Genomic DNA, 23,130 nt, shown 5'->3' with positions numbered 1-23,130 from the left:
GCGCCTGACCCGGTATTCAACCCGGTAATAACCCTTCTTTTTAACCGGGTTGAATTACCGGGTCAGGCGACCCGCTAATTCACCAAAGGAGCTTTCACATCGCACACTGACCCGTTTCGACACGGCAATATGCCGTGTCGATACCGGGTTAGGGGTATGAGTGTCTCCTCTGCTGGTTTCTTTTGATTAATAAAGAGAACTGTGGCCGGAGGGACCCCAGCCACGAGGAGAATGGCCACCGGCGGCACTGAAGGGGTTAACCCCTAGTGCCCGGCGCCATTCTACAGGACAATGGGCGTTTGGCGCCAGATTTAAAAATGTATTGTGGGCGCTAGGCGCCGTGTTTTATTAAATGTGTAAAAATTTTAAAATCCTGTATTTTAAACTGTGCCGTGGTCCCGGACCCCTCCGGAGACCACGGCAGGGAGGACAGCCCCCGGCGCGCTCAGCAGTGTGTGCGCGCCGGGGGAGAGAAGGCAGCCGCTGACCGCCGGAGTCCGGGAGCTCCGCTCCCGGCAGCGGTCAGTGTAGCCCCGGGCGCACTGGAGTGTGCGCGCCGGGGAGAAGGGTGAGCGCTGCGGCTGGGAGCTCGGCTCCCGCTGCAGTGCTCTCTGTGAGAGCCGCCGCTGGGGGCTGGGAGCTCTGCTCCCGGCGCCTCAGCCCAGCACGGGTGGCCAGCCACAGCAGCCGGGACGGACGTCCCGGGCTGCTAGCCGGCGAGGGGGGTGCGCTGCAGCCCGGCTCCCCGCCGGACGCTGCAGCGAGGCTACCAGACAGGCGCCGCTCATGGGGGACCGGGCTAGCCGGCTCCCTAGCGGCGTGGGTGAAATTAGGCTGCCCAGCAGGATGGTGAGCGCTGGGGTCCGGGAGCTACGCTCCCGGCGCCTCAGCGCTGAAACAAGCCAGGGTCACGGCGGCCGGGACAAGTGTCCCGGGCCGCCGGACTTCGGTACAGGGGGGTGCGCCGCTGCGTGCGGCGAGGCCACTGGTTAGTGCCACACTGGGGGGACAGGGAGAGCCAGCTCCCTGGAACCCCAGAGGCAGGAAGGCAGGCTGGAGGATGGGGGAAGCCAGCCCCATACCTCCAGCACTGAGAGAGAGCCCTAGCAGCCAGGCTGCAGGGCTAGGGAAGCCCAGCGCTGAGCGCTGGGCACAGCAGTTAAATAATGACCTACAGTGTGTTGTAAGGCACTGCAGTGCCTGAGTATGTAGAGTCTGTGCAGGGCACAGGCTCAGTGTATATTTACAGGGAAATGTACAGTGTGATTTAAATGTAATGTATTTAAAGATAAAGTGCACTTACTTGATTGTGTGTCCCAGGAGGGGGGAATCCATAGCTGTGCAGGCTGATGGATTCTCCCAGACCTTTTCCCCAAAAACGGAATGTTTTCCCATCCAGCCTCACATTTCCAAGAGGTACAGGGAGAAAGAGAAGCAGCTTAGCTATGAAACAAGCTGAGTGGTTTCTTGGAGCTCCATGGAGATCAGCCGTAGTGCCAAGAAACCTGGGCCGGGGAGCCAGGCTGCCCAGCTCTGGAGCCCAAATCCAGGCTGCAGGCAGTGAGAGGGGTCCCGGGCAGGTTTCTGGAAGTCAGTTTAGGAGGGAAAAACTTCCCCCCAGCCAGACTGAACGGCACCGTGGGAGTATCCTGAATCTCCAAGATAGGAGGGTCAAAGGAGACCGACCACTCCCCACTGTCCATAGGGAACAATGTAAAGGTGTGCATGAGACCAGAGCATGCACAGCTCATGGGTAAACATTGATTGGTTGTACACCACAGGGTGGGCTTACCCCCTGTGGTAAGGGGTCTTGGAGAGGGATAAAAGGAGGGCAGTTGGCCCATAGGAGTGTATTGTAACATCTTCTTCTGCTGAAAACATCTTGATTGTATGCTGTTGCCCCTAGCAATAGGGAGGAGCCTTTTTAAAGGTTATTTGAGCAATAAACACCTTTGCCTCAAGAAGACTGCTTCATCTTGTGACCTACAGGGTTAGGCCAAACCTAGCCCCGTTCTCCGGCTGTCCAGGGAAGCACCTGACGTCTCCAAGCTCCGCCTTCCGCCAGCTACCGGTAGAGGCCTAGCAAGTGGCTAGTGGGGATTCGTCGACACCACACAGGTGTGGTAAAGCAGTGCGTCGGCACATACAGAGCAGAACCGTGGTTCCAAACGCCACGGCAGGTTAGGAGTTTGGTGGTGGCAGCGAGAAACCGCCCACAGCGCAGTGGGTGGTGTCAGTAACAGGCGGTTACTGACGGTAAGCGGGAATCCCCTATGTGGTCAGGCCTCGTGCGGCTTGACCTTCCAGTCTGTGCGCAGTCGACGGGACGCGGCAAGCGGCGAGTGCTTCCGTACGGTACCGTCCTGTCACAGAAAGTGGTGGCATAGTGGTGGGATAATCCCAGGCGGCTTTTCATCACCCGATTGGAGAAGCCGAGTTACTCAGGAGAGGAGTAACTGCAGCGCAGGAGAACGCACAAGATGGCGGAATTCAGCGGAATGTCCAAGGAGGATCTGGAGATCGTATGCCAGGGGAAGGGTGTGGATATCCCTTCCAACGCGTCCAGGAGCGTCATGCAGGCGGCGCTCAGGAGCGTGGAGGAGTCTCATCGGGCGGAGGTGGAAAGCACTGACAGCGTCAGCATCGCAGAGGACGGCCCAACAGTGAACCTTCGTAAGGAACCGGTGAGAACCACAAGCCCCGGCCTCTCTCACAGCAGCAATGTTTCCCAGCAATCCCTAGCAGGGCCAGGATCCCAACGTCCCAGGGGGGGGCGGCCCGGATAGCCTAGCAGATCGGCTAGCGGAATTGGGGGAAAGGGCAACGGAGCAAGAGCGCTTGATCATCCAGATGTGGCGTGATGAGCGAGCACCACAGGCCGTGGTACCCCGGGAGCCGTTGTCAGCTGTTGTACACAGATCAGGACGTATTCAGTTTGCCAAGTTTGCAGACAGTGATGGGGACATTGATGGACATTTACAAGTTTTTGAAAGGACTTGTAAACTACACGATCTACCCAAGTCAGAGTGGGTGAGACACCTTGTGCCCACTCTGCATGGAGAGGCCTTGGAGGCCTATCGAGGAGTGGCGACGGAGGACTGTGGGAACTACGACGAAGTCGCGAAGGCCCTCCTCCAGCGATTCTTCATCACTCCCGAGTCTTACAGGAAGAAATTCAGAGACTTGCCTAAGAATCCTAGCAGCACCCATGAGCAGTTCGCCACCCAGCTGCGGCAGTACGTGCTGAAGTGGGTGAAGGATTCGGAAGCCACTACATGGGACGCACTGATCGACCTGATCTGCAGGGAGCAGTTCTACCGCCGGTGCGCCCAAGAAGTGAAGGAGTGGGTGCTAGATCGGGAGCCACCCAGCTTAAAAATGGCTGCCCAATTAGCCGACAAATATGTGGCAATTCGGCCACGGGGGCAGAAGCGCCCCGCCAGCAGCCAGCTCCAACAGACTGTACCACCAAGGGGACCACCCTCTTCAGCTCATCAACCCCAAAGACAAGCATCTTCCAACCCGGGTGCTCTTGGCCAGCAACCGCACCGCAGCATCCCTGCAACTGATCAGAGATCATCGGTGCCACGACTGGAGAAGAAGTGCTACGGCTGTGGGAAAATCGGACATCTGAGGATGAACTGTCCTGCATCCCAAGCACCCCAGACTCGTGCCCCAAATCCGAGTGCTGGAGCCCGGCTCGCTTGCTTGACGAGAGGAGATGAGCCTACAGAGACTGTTCCCCCTCCAGTCAGTCCGATGGAGTGTGGCGAGAGACAGGTGCACTCTGCGGAGAGAGTCACCTGCATGGCCAAACAGCCCCTACACAACATGTGGAGGCACCTGCAGCCAGTCCACGTGGGACCCCTGCAGGGAGAAGGCCTAAGAGACTCTGGGGCCTCAATCACTGTGGTGAGCCCCCACCTTATAGATCCTGCTGCAGTATTGCAGGGTCGCACTGCCACGATCACCCTGGCAGAAGGAACAGAAAAAGTGGTTCCCATGGCAAGAGTCTACCTGGACTGGGGAGCTGGACCAGAGTTGCGAGAAGTTGCCGTCATGGATGGTCTCCCAACTGATGTGGTCCTAGGAAATGACCTGGGTGGTGGGATCGTCACTACGTTTGTTGGCGCCATTCCCCGGAGTCAAGTTCCAAAACCACCATTGACATCAGCTACTCCAGCACCGCCCAGCCCAGAGGAAAAGACTACAGCTGCTAGACAACTGCCAGCACAGCCAACCACAGCATCAACCAGCCCAGAGGAAAAGATCACAGCGGCTAGATCAGTACATCGACCCCGCATGCCTTTTGCCTCTGGTATGCCTACGTCCCCTAGCAACGCAGAGGATGTCGGTTCCAGCTCGTGTGATCCTGTGGGGGTGCCCAATGATGCTCCTGACCCAAGTGGTTTGCCAACTCCGGCGGTGAGTATGAGAAACCACACTGATTTTTCCATGACTGACCCCTACCAGACTGACCCTAGTAGTCCCCACCTAGATCCCCCTGTAGAGTGTCCCAATTTAGGAGAGATTGAGGGCTACAGGCAGGAGTTTAGGGAGGCTCGACTCTCTGACCCATCCCCGAAAGGCATGAGGCGCCACTCTGGCAGCGGCCTTGACAGGGTTGGGGCAGGAAGTTTGACCGGGCGGGAAGGGTTAAGGTACAGGGTAGACAGGAAAGTGGGAGGGGATAGACCAGATAGGGAATGTGTCCAACTGGTCCCCTCAGGTAAAGTTCCTGCGCAACCGGTGTCGGTTGCCAGTGAAACCCCTTTGGACAGTAACCCGGAGACAGACCGTACCCTGGAGTGCCTGACACAGAGCTTACCCTGGTCTGGAATGTCGGATGACGCCCAGACCAAATGTAAGGCTGGTGCCATGCGTTGGCAGCCGGGGCACTCCAGCGGTTGTGTTGTCTCTGGGCCTCTGCCCATAGGAGAACCCTTGCAGCAAGTTGCTGTGGACATAGCAGGTCCCTTGCCTGTGCACAGTAGATCGGGGAAGACACGCAGCCTCCCTGTAGTGGATGCCACACAGGATCCAGAGGCTGGTGGTCTGGCCGCCATCACTGTGGCACAGGTAGCGGACGAGGAGGAAGGAGTAGGCCTAGGTGACAGGGTAGGTTTCCCGAGTCATAGGTCGACGGAGGAGGATTGGAGGGCAGGTCTGACAGTTAGGGCAGACAGTTACCAGTTAGGTATGACGGAGGTGCAGTGCCTGGGGCACCATGTGGGAGGAGACAGGGGTAGGCCCAACCCAGAGGGGGTGGAGGCAACCAGAGGCTGTCCCCGACCCACATCACCCAGACAGGTACTGACCTTAGAACCTGTAAGGCCCTACGGACATGTTGTCATTGACTTTAGTCCTGTAGTGAACCCCTTGACAGAGATGGCTAGGAAGGGCATTCCCAAGTCAGTGGACTTTGCACCCGCTTGCGAGTTGGCATTCCAGTCATTGAAGGAGGCTCGGGTACCCGCTCCCGTGCTGATGGCGCACATTCTTGACCAGGACTGTGTGTTACGAACTATTGCGCCACTGCACGGACTGGGAGCAGTACCGAGCCAGAAAGAGCCATATGGGCAGGAGCACTCTGTGGCCTGGTTGAGCAGTATACTGCTATTGTGGGAGGTGGGGTATGCCACAGTTGGGACACCGTGGGTGGCACTTGTTTGTAACCGGCCCCCCACCGTGGTGACTTACCACCTACCTGTTAGGTGGCTGCAACCTACCTTGGGGGAATTGGACAGACTTTTGTGGTGGAGCCTTGAACTTGGACTTCAGGTGGACTATTTGAACATTGTGCACCCACGAAGAGAGGCCCACTACACTATGGATGAACTGTCTCGGCCAGAGCCTACAACCCCCAGGTAGCGTCCCCTTCACCCCCTCTGACTGCGGGACCAGGACCCAAATCGTTGGGACATGGGTCCCTGGTTGACCCGCTTGAATGGGGGGGGAGGAGTGTGGCCGGAGGGACCCCAGCCACGAGGAGAATGGCCGCCGGCGGCACTGAAGGGGTTAACCCCTAGTGCCCGGCGCCATTCTACAGGACAATGGGCGTTTGGCGCCAGATTTAAAAATGTATTGTGGGCGCTAGGCGCCGTGTTTTATTAAATGTGTAAAAATGTTAAAATCCTGTATTTTAAACTGTGCCGTGGTCCCGGACCCCTCCGGAGACCACGGCAGGGAGGACAGCCCCCGGCGCGCTCAGCAGTGTGTGCGCGCCGGGGGAGAGAAGGCAGCCGCTGACCGCCGGAGTCCGGGAGCTCCGCTCCCGGCAGCGGTCAGTGTAGCCCCGGGCGCACTGGAGTGTGCGCGCCGGGGAGAAGGGTGAGCGCTGCGGCTGGGAGCTCGGCTCCCGCTGCAGTGCTCTCTGTGAGAGCCGCCGCTGGGGGCTGGGAGCTCTGCTCCCGGCGCCTCAGCCCAGCACGGGTGGCCAGCCGCAGCAGCCGGGACGGACGTCCCGGGCTGCTAGCCGGCGAGGGGGGTGCGCTGCAGCCCGGCTCCCCGCCGGACGCTGCAGCGAGGCTACCAGACAGGCGCCGCTCATGGGGGACCGGGCTAGCCGGCTCCCTAGCGGCGTGGGTGAAATTAGGCTGCCCAGCAGGATGGTGAGCGCTGGGGTCCGGGAGCTACGCTCCCGGCGCCTCAGCGCTGAAACAAGCCAGGGTCACGGCGGCCGGGACAAGTGTCCCGGGCCGCCGGACTTCGGTACAGGGGGGTGCGCCGCTGCGTGCGGCGAGGCCACTGGTTAGTGCCACACTGGGGGGACAGGGAGAGCCAGCTCCCTGGAACCCCAGAGGCAGGAAGGCAGGCTGGAGGATGGGGGAAGCCAGCCCCATACCTCCAGCACTGAGAGAGAGCCCTAGCAGCCAGGCTGCAGGGCTAGGGAAGCCCAGCGCTGAGCGCTGGGCACAGCAGTTAAATAATGACCTACAGTGTGTTGTAAGGCACTGCAGTGCCTGAGTATGTAGAGTCTGTGCAGGGCACAGGCTCAGTGTATATTTACAGGGAAATGTACAGTGTGATTTAAATGTAATGTATTTAAAGATAAAGTGCACTTACTTGATTGTGTGTCCCAGGAGGGGGGAATCCATAGCTGTGCAGGCTGATGGATTCTCCCAGACCTTTTCCCCAAAAACGGAATGTTTTCCCATCCAGCCTCACATTTCCAAGAGGTACAGGGAGAAAGAGAAGCAGCTTAGCTATGAAACAAGCTGAGTGGTTTCTTGGAGCTCCATGGAGATCAGCCGTAGTGCCAAGAAACCTGGGCCGGGGAGCCAGGCTGCCCAGCTCTGGAGCCCAAATCCAGGCTGCAGGCAGTGAGAGGGGTCCCGGGCAGGTTTCTGGAAGTCAGTTTAGGAGGGAAAAACTTCCCCCCAGCCAGACTGAACGGCACCGTGGGAGTATCCTGAATCTCCAAGATAGGAGGGTCAAAGGAGACCGACCACTCCCCACTGTCCATAGGGAACAATGTAAAGGTGTGCATGAGACCAGAGCATGCACAGCTCATGGGTAAACATTGATTGGTTGTACACCACAGGGTGGGCTTACCCCCTGTGGTAAGGGGTCTTGGAGAGGGATAAAAGGAGGGCAGTTGGCCCATAGGAGTGTATTGTAACATCTTCTTCTGCTGAAAACATCTTGATTGTATGCTGTTGCCCCTAGCAATAGGGAGGAGCCTTTTTAAAGGTTATTTGAGCAATAAACACCTTTGCCTCAAGAAGACTGCTTCATCTTGTGACCTACAGGGTTAGGCCAAACCTAGCCCCGTTCTCCGGCTGTCCAGGGAAGCACCTGACGTCTCCAAGCTCCGCCTTCCGCCAGCTACCGGTAGAGGCCTAGCAAGTGGCTAGTGGGGATTCGTCGACACCACACAGGTGTGGTAAAGCAGTGCGTCGGCACATACAGAGCAGAACCGTGGTTCCAAACGCCACGGCAGGTTAGGAGTTTGGTGGTGGCAGCGAGAAACCGCCCACAGCGCAGTGGGTGGAGTCAGTAACAGGCGGTTACTGACGGTAAGCGGGAATCCCCTATGTGGTCAGGCCTCGTGCGGCTTGACCTTCCAGTCTGTGCGCAGTCGACGGGACGCGGCAAGCGGCGAGTGCTTCCGTACGGTACCGTCCTGTCACAAGAACCCTATATTTTTTTTTTTGGGGGGGGGGGGGGGGGAGTGTTATCCGCGATCGGCCAGTGCCTCACCAGTCACTGACCTCACCGCACGTCACTAGTTTCTAGTGGTGTTGGCATTCCGGCGTCGGTCACATGAACACCAGCATCCCGATTGCCGGGCTGCTAACCGCAACCCGTACAGGGAATCTCATACTAATAACACGTCCCCATATTGTGTTGGGGGGGGGGGGGGGGGAATAGCAGCAATAGTGACGAACGTCTGTCATTTGGCGTTCGCTCTCCCTTGAGCCCTGAAAACAGCGAGCCGGAGCGCGTATGCGGCAGATCCCTGTGAACTATAAGAGTGATCGGCGTGCGCGCCTGTAGTTTTGTATTCCTGTATTTCTGGGTTATGAGTTCTGCAATCACAGACATATCAGGGGGTACACACACGCAGGGGGGCTCACGGTATATCCCCTAGCGTATACCCAGCGTAAGGCAGCTCTGGCCTATGTTTGTTCTGCCGGCCCAGAACCCAGAAGTCGCCTTTTCCTGGCGAGACAAAAAGCCCAGACAGACACGGAACTGGACCTGGGAAGGTGTCAGGGTGAGATCGTTTTCTTAATGACCTCATTGTTTCTTTAGGTAACTGGAAAGGAGTCGCTGCGTCGCCTGAAACTGTCCGGGAATTTTATGGCCTGTCAGGATTTTTATTGGCTGGTCCCTGGAAGTAATAGTCCTGGTCAGTTCCAAAAGCAAAATCTGTGGGTCCCACAGGATAACGACAAGTTACTGACCTGCGGATGCTGCTACGTTAGCTGTCTGCAGAGGCACATAGTGGGAACAGTTGTCACTACAATGCCCACCCTACAGAACCTCCACCTTATATCCGCCCCTACGATGATACATAACTCTATATCGGTGTCACAATGCCGCATACTCTAATCAGGCGGAACCGCTAAACCCATAACGTCAGGCGATTGTTGTTTTTTCAGAGCTACTTCCAAGGACCAAAATATGGATGTGTACTGTGAGATGCACCTGGCGGGCTAGCAGGTGCTTTGCGCAAATACCGAAGTGTGCCGCCTCAGTTTAGGCAACGGCGAATGGGCCTTAGGGTCTCCGCATTGGAGACAATCGGCCAGGAGAATGCAGAGTGTAGGAACCCCAAATACACCTCAGATTTCTCAGGCTGATCACTGTCTTCTCGCATGTTGAGGGTCAGGATTTAGGCAGGGTCACCTTGACGTATAGGCACACCGGGCAGCTGCCCAGGGCCCACAATTCTAGGGGGCTTTGGACAGGGGCGGGTGGTGGTCACACAATCAGAGAAGCCAGGTTCTACATGTCTCCCAGCCTGCAGCCTGACAGTGAATGGCTATTGGCATGCTGATTCCGTGAATGGCTGGAGCTATCCACCAATCAGAGCGCTGATAACCATTCACTGTATGGAAGCCTGTGGAGAGACGGCCGTTTAGACGACCCTGGATTTAGAAGTGAGTTATTCTATGTAATAAACAAGTTTTCCTAATTTATACCCCTTTTCTACCTACGAGCACGGGTCGCAGCCGAGAGCCTGACACGGGTGCTACCCGGCTGCGGCCCGTGCTCAGCCCCCTTTCCCACTGCGCTCTCCAACCCGGCAATATGACGGGTTGGTGACGCTGCTAGTGACGCAGCAGGGGTGGCGCTGGGAGATCACATTATCTCCCAGCGCCGTCCTTCCATACAGTGTGAATGGGAGCCATGTCGCATCGACGCGGCTTCCGTTTACACTACACAGCTTACCGCGCTGAACACGTGCTCAACCCAACAAGCTACCCAGGTGGGATTCCCGGATCACTTGATCCGGGAACTTGCAGTGGGGCCGTTTCCACGCGGGCGCGCATTTACCCGTGTTTTTAGAGCTAGTGGAAAAGGGGTAAAACTGAATAGACATCAGGATCCAAATATTATATTCAACCACCTAGAAATATAGTCGTAGTAATAACATTAATATCACCAGTTATTTATATAGCACTTATCTCCAAAACATCTCCAAGCACATTACATTTGCAGTAAATAAGCCACATTACAGGGAGCCATTGTGGGTGCACTACAAAAGTTACAGAGGATAAATGCAAAGTATATAATACAAGAAACACACAAAATAATCAGTTCCGCAGATTCCACCGGAAACACCTGGTATGGTACAATATATGCGCTACATGGGGTGGGACAAGCAATACGTCTAGGTATGATTACACTTTGGGGAAGATAATATAATATAATATAATATAATATACAAACAACAAGCTACCCACAGAATCATTAGTTCCAGGTATTGTTCTTCCTGTGAAAGTACCTGGTGAGGCAGCCATCTTGGGTGCGCTACATGGCTCACAATAGGTAACATAACAATACTTGGGGATTTGAGAATTACAAAATACAGAGTGTGAGATAATAACGGATACCCACAGAATCAGCAGATCCACAGACGGTTCATGCCACCCACAAGCGTACTGGGCCGGGCAGCCATCTTGGGTTGGGTGCACTATGCACATGTTACATGGGTGGGAATTAGTGAGTGGAATGTATTCATATGTCATATAACACCGTCAGGTAACTGTATAAACTAAGAGTTTATCTGGAAAATGAATAGCAATGTTTAGGATGTGTGCATAGCTTAAGAATCATAGACGATCGGAAACGCTGCTGGTCATTTTTGTATTAAAATCACATAATCGTATTGTTCATGAAATCTACTGTTTGGAGGAGACTGTACCTCTTGCATGAAATATTGATTTGTGTTGCAGTACCCAACCTAAAACCTCTAATGTGTGTGTGTAATTAGAGATGAGCGCCGGAAATTTTTCGGGTTTTGTGTTTTGGTTTTGGGTTCGGTTCCGCGGCCGTGTTTTGGGTTCGACCGCGTTTTGGCAAAACCTCACCGAATTTTTTTTGTCGGATTCGGGTGTGTTTTGGATTCGGGTGTTTTTTTCAAAAAACACTAAAAAACAGCTTAAATCATAGAATTTGGGGGTCATTTTGATCCCAAAGTATTATTAACCTCAAAAACCATAATTTACACTCATTTTCAGTCTATTCTGAATACCTCACACCTCACAATATTATTTTTAGTCCTAAAATTTGCACCTAGGTCGCTGGATGACTAAGCTAAGCGACCCTAGTGGCCGACACAAACACCGGGCCCATCTAGGAGTGGCACTGCAGTGTCACGCAGGATGTCCCTTCCAAAAAACCCTCCCCAAACAGCACATGACGCAAAGAAAAAAAGAGGCGCAATGAGGTAGCTGTGTGAGTAAGATAAGCGACCCTAGTGGCCGACACAAACACCGGGCCCATCTAGGAGTGGCACTGCAGTGTCACGCAGGATGTCCCTTCCAAAAAACCCTCCCCAAACAGCACATGACGCAAAGAAAAAAAGAGGCGCAATGAGGTAGCTGTGTGAGTAAGATAAGCGACCCTAGTGGCCGACACAAACACCGGGCCCATCTAGGAGTGGCACTGCAGTGTCACGCAGGATGTCCCTTCCAAAAAACCCTCCCCAAACAGCACATGACGCAAAGAAAAAAAGAGGCGCAATGAGGTAGCTGTGTGAGTAAGATAAGCGACCCTAGTGGCCGACACAAACACCGGGCCCATCTAGGAGTGGCACTGCAGTGTCACGCAGGATGTCCCTTCCAAAAAAACCTCCCCAAACAGCACATGACGCAAAGAAAAAAAGAGGCGCAATGAGGTAGCTGTGTGAGTAAGATAAGCGACCCTAGTGGCCGACACAAACACCGGGCCCATCTAGGAGTGGCACTGCAGTGTCACGCAGGATGTCCCTTCCAAAAAACCCTCCCCAAACAGCACATGACGCAAAGAAAAAAAGAGGCGCAATGAGGTAGCTGTGTGAGTAAGATAAGCGACCCTAGTGGCCGACACAAACACCGGGCCCATCTAGGAGTGGCACTGCAGTGTCACGCAGGATGTCCCTTCCAAAAAACCCTCCCCAAACAGCACATGACGCAAAGAAAAAAAGAGGCGCAATGAGGTAGCTGTGTGAGTAAGATAAGCGACCCTAGTGGCCGACACAAACACCGGGCCCATCTAGGAGTGGCACTGCAGTGTCACGCAGGATGTCCCTTCCAAAAAACCCTCCCCAAACAGCACATGACGCAAAGAAAAAAAGAGGCGCAATGAGGTAGCTGTGTGAGTAAGATAAGCGACCCTAGTGGCCGACACAAACACCGGGCCCATCTAGGAGTGGCACTGCAGTGTCACGCAGGATGTCCCTTCCAAAAAACCCTCCCCAAACAGCACATGACGCAAAGAAAAATTAAAGAAAAAAGAGGTGCAAGATGGAATTGTCCTTGGGCCCTCCCACCCACCCTTATGTTGTATAAACAGGACATGCACACTTTAACCAACCCATCATTTCAGTGACAGGGTCTGCCACACGACTGTGACTGAAATGACGGGTTGGTTTGGACCCCCTCCAAAAAAGAAGCAATTAATCTCTCCTTGCACAAACTGGCTCTACAGAGGCAAGATGTCCACCTCATCATCATCCTCCGATATATCACCGTGTACATCCCCCTCCTCACAGATTATCAATTCGTCCCCACTGGAATCCACCATCTCAGCTCCCTGTGTACTTTGTGGAGGCAATTGCTGCTGGTCAATGTCTCCACGGAGGAATTGATTATAATTCATTTTAATGAACATCATCTTCTCCACATTTTCTGGATGTAACCTCGTACGCCGATTGCTGACAAGGTGAGCGGCGGCACTAAACACTCTTTCGGAGTACACACTTGTGGGAGGGCAACTTAGGTAGAATAAAGCCAGTTTGTGCAAGGGCCTCCAAATTGCCTCTTTTTCCTGCCAGTATAAGTACGGACTGTGTGACGTGCCTACTTGGATGCGGTCACTCATATAATCCTCCACCATTCTTTCAATGGTGAGAGAATCATATGCAGTGACAGTAGACGACATGTCCGTAATCGTTGTCAGGTCCTTCAGTCCGGACCAGATGTCAGCATCAGCAGTCGCTCCAGACTGCCCTGCATCACCGCCAGCGGGTGGGCTCGGAATTCTGAGCCTTTTCCTCGCACCCCCAGTTGCGGGAGAATGTGAAGGAGGAGATGTTGACAGGTCGCGTTCCGCTTGACTTGACAATTTTCTCACCAGCAGGTCTTTGAACCCCAGCAGACTTGTGTCTGCCGGAAAGAGAGATCCAAGGTAGGCTTTAAATCTAGGATCGAGCACGGTGGCCAAAATGTAGTGCTCTGATTTCAACAGATTGACCACCCGTGAATCCTTGTTAAGCGAATTAAGGGCTCCATCCACAAGTCCCACATGCCTAGCGGAATCGCTCCGTGTTAGCTCCTCCTTCAATGTCTCCAGCTTCTTCTGCAAAAGCCTGATGAGGGGAATGACCTGACTCAGGCTGGCAGTGTCTGAACTGACTTCACGTGTGGCAAGTTCAAAGGGCATCAGAACCTTGCACAACGTTGAAATCATTCTCCACTGCACTTGAGACAGGTGCATTCCACCTCCTATATCGTGCTCAATTGTATAGGCTTGAATGGCCTTTTGCTGCTCCTCCAACCTCTGAAGCATATAGAGGGTTGAATTCCACCTCGTTACCACTTCTTGCTTCAGATGATGGCAGGGCAGGTTCAGTAGTTTTTGGTGGTGCTCCAGTCTTCTGTACGTGGTGCCTGTACGCCGAAAGTGTCCCGCAATTCTTCTGGCCACCGACAGCATCTCTTGCACGCCCCTGTCGTTTTTTAAAAAAATCTGCACCACCAAATTCAAGGTATGTGCAAAACATGGGACGTGCTGGAATTTGCCCAGATTTAATGCACACACAATATTGCTGGCGTTGTCCGATGCCACAAATCCACAGGAGAGTCCAATTGGGGTAAGCCATTCCGCGATGATCTTCCTCAGTTGCCGTAAGAGGTTTTCAGCTGTGTGCGTATTCTGGAAACCGGTGATACAAAGCGTAGCCTGCCTAGGAAAGAGTTGTCGTTTGCGAGATGCTGCTACTGGTGCCGCCGCTGCTGTTCTTGCGGCGGGAGTCCATACATCTACCCAGTGGGCTGTCACAGTCATATAGTCCTGACCCTGCCCTGCTCCACTTGTCCACATGTCCGTGGTTAAGTGGACATTGGGTACAGCTGCATTTTTTAGGACACTGGTGACTCTTTTTCTGAGGTCTGTGTACATTTTCGGTATCGCCTGCCTAGAGAAATGGAACCTAGATGGTATTTGGTACCGGGGACACAGTACCTCCAACAAGTCTCTAGTTGGCTCTGCAGTAATGATGGATACTGGAACCACGTTTCTCACCACCCAGGATGCCAAGGCCTCAGTTATCCGCTTTGCAGCAGGATGACTGCTGTGATATTTCATCTTCCTCGCAAAGGACTGTTGAACAGTCAATTGCTTACTGGAAGTAGTACAAGTGGTCTTCCGACTTCCCCTCTGGGATGACCATCGACTCCCAGCAGCAACAACAGCAGCGCCAGCAGCAGTAGGCATTACACGCAAGGATGCATCGGAGGAATCCCAGGCAGGAGAGGACTCGTCAGAATTGCCAGTGACATGGCCTGCAGGACTATTGGCATTCCTGGGGAAGGAGGAAATTGACACTGAGGGAGTTGGTGGTGGGGTGGTTTGCGTGAGCTTGGTTACAAGAGGAAGGGATTTACTGGTCAGTGGACTGCTTCCGCTGTCACCCAAAGTTTTTGAACTTGTCACTGACTTATTATGAATGCGCTGCAGGTGACGTATAAGGGAGGATGTTCCGAGGTGGTTAACGTCCTTACCCCTACTTATTACAGCTTGACAAAGGCAACACACGGCTTGACAAATGTTGTCCGCATTTCTGTTGAAATACTTCCACACCGAAGAGCTGATTTTTTTGGTATTTTTACCAGGCATGTCAACGGCCCTATTCCTCCCACGGACAACAGGTGTCTCCCCGGGTGCCTGACTTAAACAAACCACCTCACCATCAGAATCCTCCTTGTCAATTTCCTCCCCAGCGCCAGCAACACCCATATCCTCCTCATCCTGGTGTACTTCAACACTGACATTTTCAATCTGACTATCAGGAACTGGACTGCGGGTGCTCCTTCCAGCACTTGCAGGGGGCGTGCAAATGGTGGAAGGTGCATGCTCTTCACGTCCAGTGTTGGGAAGGTCAGGCATCGCAACCGACACAATTGGACTCTCCTTGTGGATTTGGGATTTCGAAGAACGCACAGTTCTTTGCGGTGCTTTTGCCAGCTTGAGTCTTTTCAGTTTTCTAGCGAGAGGCTGAGTGCTTCCATCATCCTGTGAAGCTGAACCACTAGCCATGAACATAGGCCAGGGCCTCAGCCGTTCCTTGCCACTCCGTGTGGTAAATGGCATATTGGCAAGTTTACGCTTCTCCTCCGACAATTTTATTTTTGGTTTTGGAGTCCTTTTTTTACTGATATTTGGTGTTTTGGATTTGACATGCTCTGTACTATGCCATTGGGCATCGGCCTTGGCAGACGACGTTGCTGGCATTTCATCGTCTCGGCCATGACTAGTGGCAGCAGCTTCAGCACGAGGTGGAAGTGGATCTTGATCTTTCCCTAATTTTGGAACCTCAACATTTTTGTTCTCCATATTTTAATAGGCACAACTAAAAGGCACCTCAGGTAAACAATGGAGATGGATGGATACTAGTATACTTATGGATGGACTGCCGAGTGCCGACACAGAGGTAGCTACAGCCGTGGACTACCGTACTGTGTCTGCTGCTAATATAGACTGGATGATAATGAGATGAAATCAATATATATATATGTATGTATATATAATATCACTAGTACTGCAGCCGGACAGGTAGATAATATATTTATTAGGTAATGATGACTGATGACGGACCTGCTGGACACTGTCAGCTCAGCAGCACCGCAGACTGCTACAGTAAGCTACTATACTATAGTAGTATGTACAAAGAAGAAAGAAAAAAAAAAACCACGGGTAGGTGGTATACAATTATGGATGGACTGCCGAGTGCCGACACAGAGGTAGCTACAGCCGTGGACTAACGTACTGTGGCTGCTGCTAATATAGACTGGATGATTGATAATGAGATGAAATCAATATATATATGTATGTATATATAATATCACTAGTACTGCAGCCGGACAGGTAGATAATATATTTATTAGGTAATGATGACTGATGACGGACCTGCTGGACACTGTCAGCTCAGCAGCACCGCAGACTGCTACAGTAAGCTACTATACTATAGTAGTATGTACAAAGAAGAAAGAAAAAGAAAAAACCACGGGTAGGTGGTATTCAATTATGGATGGACTGCTGAGTGCCGACACAGAGGTAGCTACAGCCGTGGACTAACGTACTGTGTCTGCTGCTAATATAGACTGGATGATTGATAATGAGATGAAATCAATATATATATGTATGTATATATAATATCACTAGTACTGCAGCCGGACAGGTAGATAATATATTTATTAGGTAATGATGACTGATGACGGACCTGCTGGACACTGTCAGCTCAGCAGCACCGCAGACTGCTACAGTAAGCTACTATACTATAGTAGTATGTACAAAGAAGAAAGAAAAAAAAAAAACCACGGGTAGGTGGTATACAATTATGGATGGACTGCTGAGTGCCGACACAGAGGTAGCTACAGCCGTGGACTAACGTACTGTGTCTGCTGCTAATATAGACTGGATGATTGATAATGAGATGAAATCAATATATATATGTATGTATATATAATATCACTAGTACTGCAGCCGGACAGGTAGATAATATATTTATTAGGTAATGATGACTGATGACGGACCTGCTGGACACTGTCAGCTCAGCAGCACCGCAGACTGCTACAGTAAGCTACTATACTATAGTAGTATGTACAAAGAAGAAAGAAAAAAAAAAAAACACGGGTAGGTGGTATACAATTATGGATGGACTGCGGAGTGCCGACACAGAGGTAGCTACAGCCGTGGACTAACGTACTGTGTCTGCTGCTAATATAGACTGGATGATTGATAATGAGATGAAATCAATATATATATGTATGTATATATAATATCACTAGTACTGCAGCCGGACAGGTAGATAATATATTTATTAGGTAATGATGACTGATGACGGACCTGCTGGACACTGTCAGCTCAGCAGCACCGCAGACTGCTACAGTAAGCTACTATACTATAGTAGTATGTACAAAGAAGAAAGAAAAATAAAAAACCACGGGTAGGTGGTATACAATTATGGATGGACTGCTGAGTGCCGACACAGAGGTAGCTACAGCCGTGGACTAACGTACTGTGTCTGCTGCTAATATAGACTGGATGATTGATAATGAGATGAAATCAATATATATATGTATGTATGTATATATAATATCACTAGTACTGCAGCCGGACAGGTAGATAATATATTTATTAGGTAATGATGACTGATGACGGACCTGCTGGACACTGTCAGCTCAGCAGCACCGCAGACTGCTACAGTAAGCTACTATACTCAGTCTATAGTAGTATGTACAAAGAAGAAAGAAAAAAAAAAAAAAACACGGGTAGGTGGTAAACAATTATGGATGGACTGCCGAGTGCCGACACAGAGGTAGTTACAGCCGTGGACTAACGTACTGTGTCTGCTGCTAATATAGAGTCTAGACTGGATGATAAATTATTGATAATGAGATGAAATCAATATAATATCACTAGTACTGCAGCCGGACAGGTACTATATATATTTATTATGTAATGACTGATGACGGACCTGCTGGACACTGTCAGGTCAGCACAGCACCGCAGACTGCTACAGTAAGCTACTATAGTAGTATGTATAAAGAAGAATGAAAAAAAAAAAAACCACGGGTAGGTGGTATACAATATTATATATATATATATATATATATTATATACAATTATATATATATATATATATATATATATTAAACTGGTGGTGATTGATTATTAAACTGGTGGTCACTTCAGGACAGGTCACGTTGCAACTTGCAACTAGTACTCCGAGGCCTAAGCAGACAATCACAAAATATATTATTATACTGGTGGTCAGTGTGGTCACAACAATGGCAGTGTGGCACTGACTCTGGCAGCAAAAGTGTGCACTGTACGTTATATGTACTCCTGAGTCCTGCTCTCAGACTCTAACTGCTCCCCACTGTCAGTGTCTCCCCCACAAGTCAGATAATACACTTACAGTCACACTATCTAATCTATAAATAAAATATCACTTCAGCAAGTAGTATAGTAGTATACAGTAGTACTCCTCCTAATAATGCTCCCCGAAAATACTGTGTCTCTCTCTTCTCTAAACGGAGAGGACGCCAGCCACGTCCTCTCCCTATGACTCTCAATGCACGTGTGAAAATGGCGGCGACGCGCGGCTCCTTATATAGAATCCGAGTCTCGCGATAGAATCCGAGTCTCGCGAGAATCCGACAGCGTGATGATGACGTTCGGGCGCGCTCGGGTTAGCCGAGCAAGGCGGGAAGATCCGAGCCTGCTCGGACCCGTGTAAAAAACCTGAAGTTCGGGTGGGTTCGGATTCAGAGGAAACGAACCCGCTCATCTCTAGTATATATATATACTGCATGCGTGTGTGTATCATGCATACTGAGGCGGTCACTGGGCCATTTTCTCGCACAGTAGTAAACAACTTTATGAGGGTGGGAAAGCGCTGGCACAGATTTCTCATTTGCAAATGTAGTTTCATATATTAGGGTATACATCAGGCCTGGCTCATATATACACACACACACGTACCACAAATATATAGGTGTAATCCACATAGAGATACTGTATAAATAAAGGTACCACAGATATATAGGTGTAATCCACATATATAGAGATACTGTATAAAGGTACCACAGATATATAGGTGTAATCCACATATATAGAGATACTGTATAAATAAAGGTACCACAGATATATAGGTGTAATCCACATATATAGAGATACTGTATAAATAAAGGTACCACAGATATATAGGTGTAATCCACATATATAGAGATACTGTATAAAGGTACCACAGATATATAGGTGTAATCCACATATAAAGAGAAGAGATACTGTATATAGGTACCACAGATATATAAGTGTAATCCACATAGAAATACTGTATAAAGGTACCACAGATATATAGGTGTAATCCACATAGAAATACTGTATAAAGGTACCACAGATATATAAGTGTAATCCACATAGAAATACTGTATAAAGGTACCACAGATATATAGGTGTAATCCACATATATAGAGATACTGTATAAAGGTACCACAGATATATAGGTGTAATCCACATATATAGAGATACTGTATAAAGGTACCACAGATATATAGGTGTAATCCACATATATAGAGATACTGTATAAAGGTGTAATCCACATATATAGAGATACTGTATAAAGGTACCACAGATATATAGGTGTAATCCACATATATAGAGATACTGTATAAAGGTTCCACAGATATATAAGTGTAATCCACATATAAAGAGAAGAGATACTGTATATAGGTACCACAGCAGCACAGAGGACAACAGCGCTGTGTACCATGTGACCTGTGGCTGATACAATGTAACTCTTCTCACCTTACCACAGATATATAAGTGTAATCCACATAGAAATACTGTATAAAGGTACCACAGATATATAGGTGTAATCCACATATATAGAGATACTGTATAAAGGTACCACAGATATATAGGTGTAATCCACATATATAGAGATACTGTATAAAGGTACCACAGATATATAGGTGTAATCCACATATATAGAGATACTGTATAAAGGTTCCACAGATATATAAGTGTAATCCACATATAAAGAGAAGAGATACTGTATATAGGTACCACAGCAGCACAGAGGACAACAGCGCTGTGTACCATGTGACCTGTGGCTGATACAATGTAACTCTTCTCACCTTACAGCCCCCAGCAGCTGTTATCCGGCCACCGGCTTCATGCTGTCTCTCCCCTCTCACAGGTTCCTGCTCCGGGGTCTCTCACTCTCCGGCCGCGGGTCTCACCCTCCCCTGTCCGGGGCCGGAGTGTCTATCTGAGTGCCTCCGGTCCGGGGTCTCACTCTCTGCTGCCCGGGGCTCTGGCTCTGTCTCCGGGTGCCTGTCCCGGGCCGCTCCGGTCACAGGACGAGGTCAGTGCCAGGCGGTGCAGCTGGGGGGGCTTCTTCCTGTCCGGGGGATCCAGCAGGGGCCGAGCCTGGGGTCTGCTCACACCGTACTGCTGCTGCTGCCCCCCTCCCCTGTATCCCGGTGACTCACAGCAACACATTCCGCCCCCTCCCCTCCTCTGCCCCGCACACTGCTCACTACTGTGCACTATTACCGTATACACACTGTATCCCCATTATACACACACATCATATACACACTGCTGCTCACCAGCACACATACCTGTATCACTATCACACATCATACACTGTATCACTATCACACACATCATACACACTGCTGCTCACCAGCACACATACCTGTATCACTATCATACACGACTATCACACATCATACACTGTATCACTATCACACACATCATACACTATCACACATCATATACACACTGCTGCTCACCAGCACACATACCTATCATACACGACTATCACTATCACACATCATATACTTTATCACTATCACACACATCATACACTATCACACATCATATACACACTGCTGCTCACCAGCACACATACCTGTATCACTATCATACACGACTATCACACATCATACACTGTATCACTATCACACACATCATACACTATCACACATCATATACACACTGCTGCTCACCAGCACACATACCTATCATACACGACTATCACTATCACACATCATATACTGTATCACTATCACACACATCATATACACACTGCTGCTCACCATCACACATACCTGTATCACTATCACACACATCATACACACTGCTGCTCACCATCACACATACCTGTATCACTATCATACACGACTATCACTATCACACCTCATAAACTGTATCACTATCACACACATCATATACACACTGCTGCTCACCAGCACACATACCTGTATCACTATCATACACGACTATCACACATCATACACTGTATCACTATCACACACATCATACACACTGCTGCTCGCCAGCACACATACCTGTATCACTATCATACACGACTATCATACACTGTATCACTATCACACACATCATACACACTGCTGCTCACCAGCACACATATCTGTATCACTATCATACACTATCACTATCACACATCATACACTGTATCACTATCACACACATCATATACACTGTATCACTATCACACACATCATACACTGTATCACTATCATACACTGTATCACTATCACACATCATACACTACTGTATCACTATCACACACATCATATACACTGTATCACTATCACACACATCATACACTGTATCACTATCACACATCATACACTGTATCACTATCACACACATCATATACACTGTATCACTATCATACACTACTGTATCACTATCACACATCATACACTGTATCACTATCACACACATCATACACACTGCTGCTCACCAGCACTCATACCTGTATCACTATCATACACTACTGTATCACTATCACACATCATACACTGTATCACTATCACACACATCATACACACTGCTGCTCACCAGCACTCATACCTGTATCACTATCATACACTGTATCACTATCACACATCATACACTGTATCACTATCACACACATCATACACTGTATCACTATCATACACTGTATCACTATCACACATCATACACTACTGTATCACTATCACACACATCATATACACTGTATCACTATCACACACATCATACACTGTATCACTATCATACACTGTATCACTATCACACATCATACACTGTATCACTATCACACACATCATATACACTGTATCACTATCATACACTACTGTATCACTATCACACATCATACACTGTATCACTATCACACACATCATACACACTGCTGCTCACCAGCACACATACCTGTATCACTATCATACACGACTATCACACATCATACACTGTATCACACATCATACACTGTTCACTATTACACATACCTGTAACAAATTATATGCTGTATCACTATTGCACATACCTGTAACACATCATACACTGTATCACTATTACACATACCTGTAAGACATCATACATTGCTATTACACATATCTTTAACACATCATACATTGTATCACTTTTACACATACCTGGAACACATCATGCACTGCTCACATTTACACATACCTGTAACACATCATACATTGTATCACTTTTACACATACCTGGAACACATCATACATTGCTCACTATTACACATACATGTAACACATCATACATTGTATCACTTTTACACATACCTGGAACACATCATGCACTGCTCACATTTACACATAACTGTAACACATCACACACTGTACACTATTACACATACCTGTAACACATCATACACTGCTTACTATTACACATACCTGTAACACATCATACATTGTATCACTATTACACATACCTGTAACACATCATGCACTGCTCACTATTACACATACCTATAACACACAATGCACTGCTTACTAGTACACATACCTGCAACACATATTGCACTGCTCACTATTACACATACTTGTAACACATCATATATTGTATCACTACTACACATACCTGTTACACATTATATGCTGTATCACTATTACACAAACCTATAACAAATTATATGCTGTATCGCTATTACACATACTTGGAACACATCATACACTGTACACTATTACACATACTTGTAACATATCATACACTATCACTATTACACATACCTGTAACACATCATACACTATCAGTATTACACATACCTGTAACACATCATACTCTATCACTATTACACATACCTGTAACACATCATACACTGCTATTACACATATCTAACACAACATGCACTGCTCACTATTACAC

At 49.5% G+C, this 23,130-nt stretch overlaps 1 protein-coding gene across 1 annotated transcript in view; it reads right to left on the bottom strand.

Moving 5' to 3' along the window:
- LOC135053777 (interleukin-11 receptor subunit alpha-like) overlaps nucleotides 1–20,167 on the bottom strand; it is a 239,034-nt gene extending 218,867 nt beyond the window's left edge. Inside the window, exon 1 of the mRNA XM_063957505.1 lies at nucleotides 20,079–20,167. The gene's annotated coding sequence lies outside the window, so the exon portion shown is untranslated. The remainder of the gene's footprint in view (nucleotides 1–20,078) is intronic.
- Between the last annotated feature and the right edge of the window lie 2,963 nt (nucleotides 20,168–23,130).

This window comes from Pseudophryne corroboree, chromosome 1 (genome assembly GCF_028390025.1).
Source record: "Pseudophryne corroboree isolate aPseCor3 chromosome 1, aPseCor3.hap2, whole genome shotgun sequence".
NCBI classification, from domain to species: Eukaryota; Metazoa; Chordata; class Amphibia; order Anura; family Myobatrachidae; genus Pseudophryne; species Pseudophryne corroboree.
The sequence above is the reverse complement of the archived record's forward strand: the minus strand, read 5'-3'. Positions and strand labels throughout refer to the sequence as shown.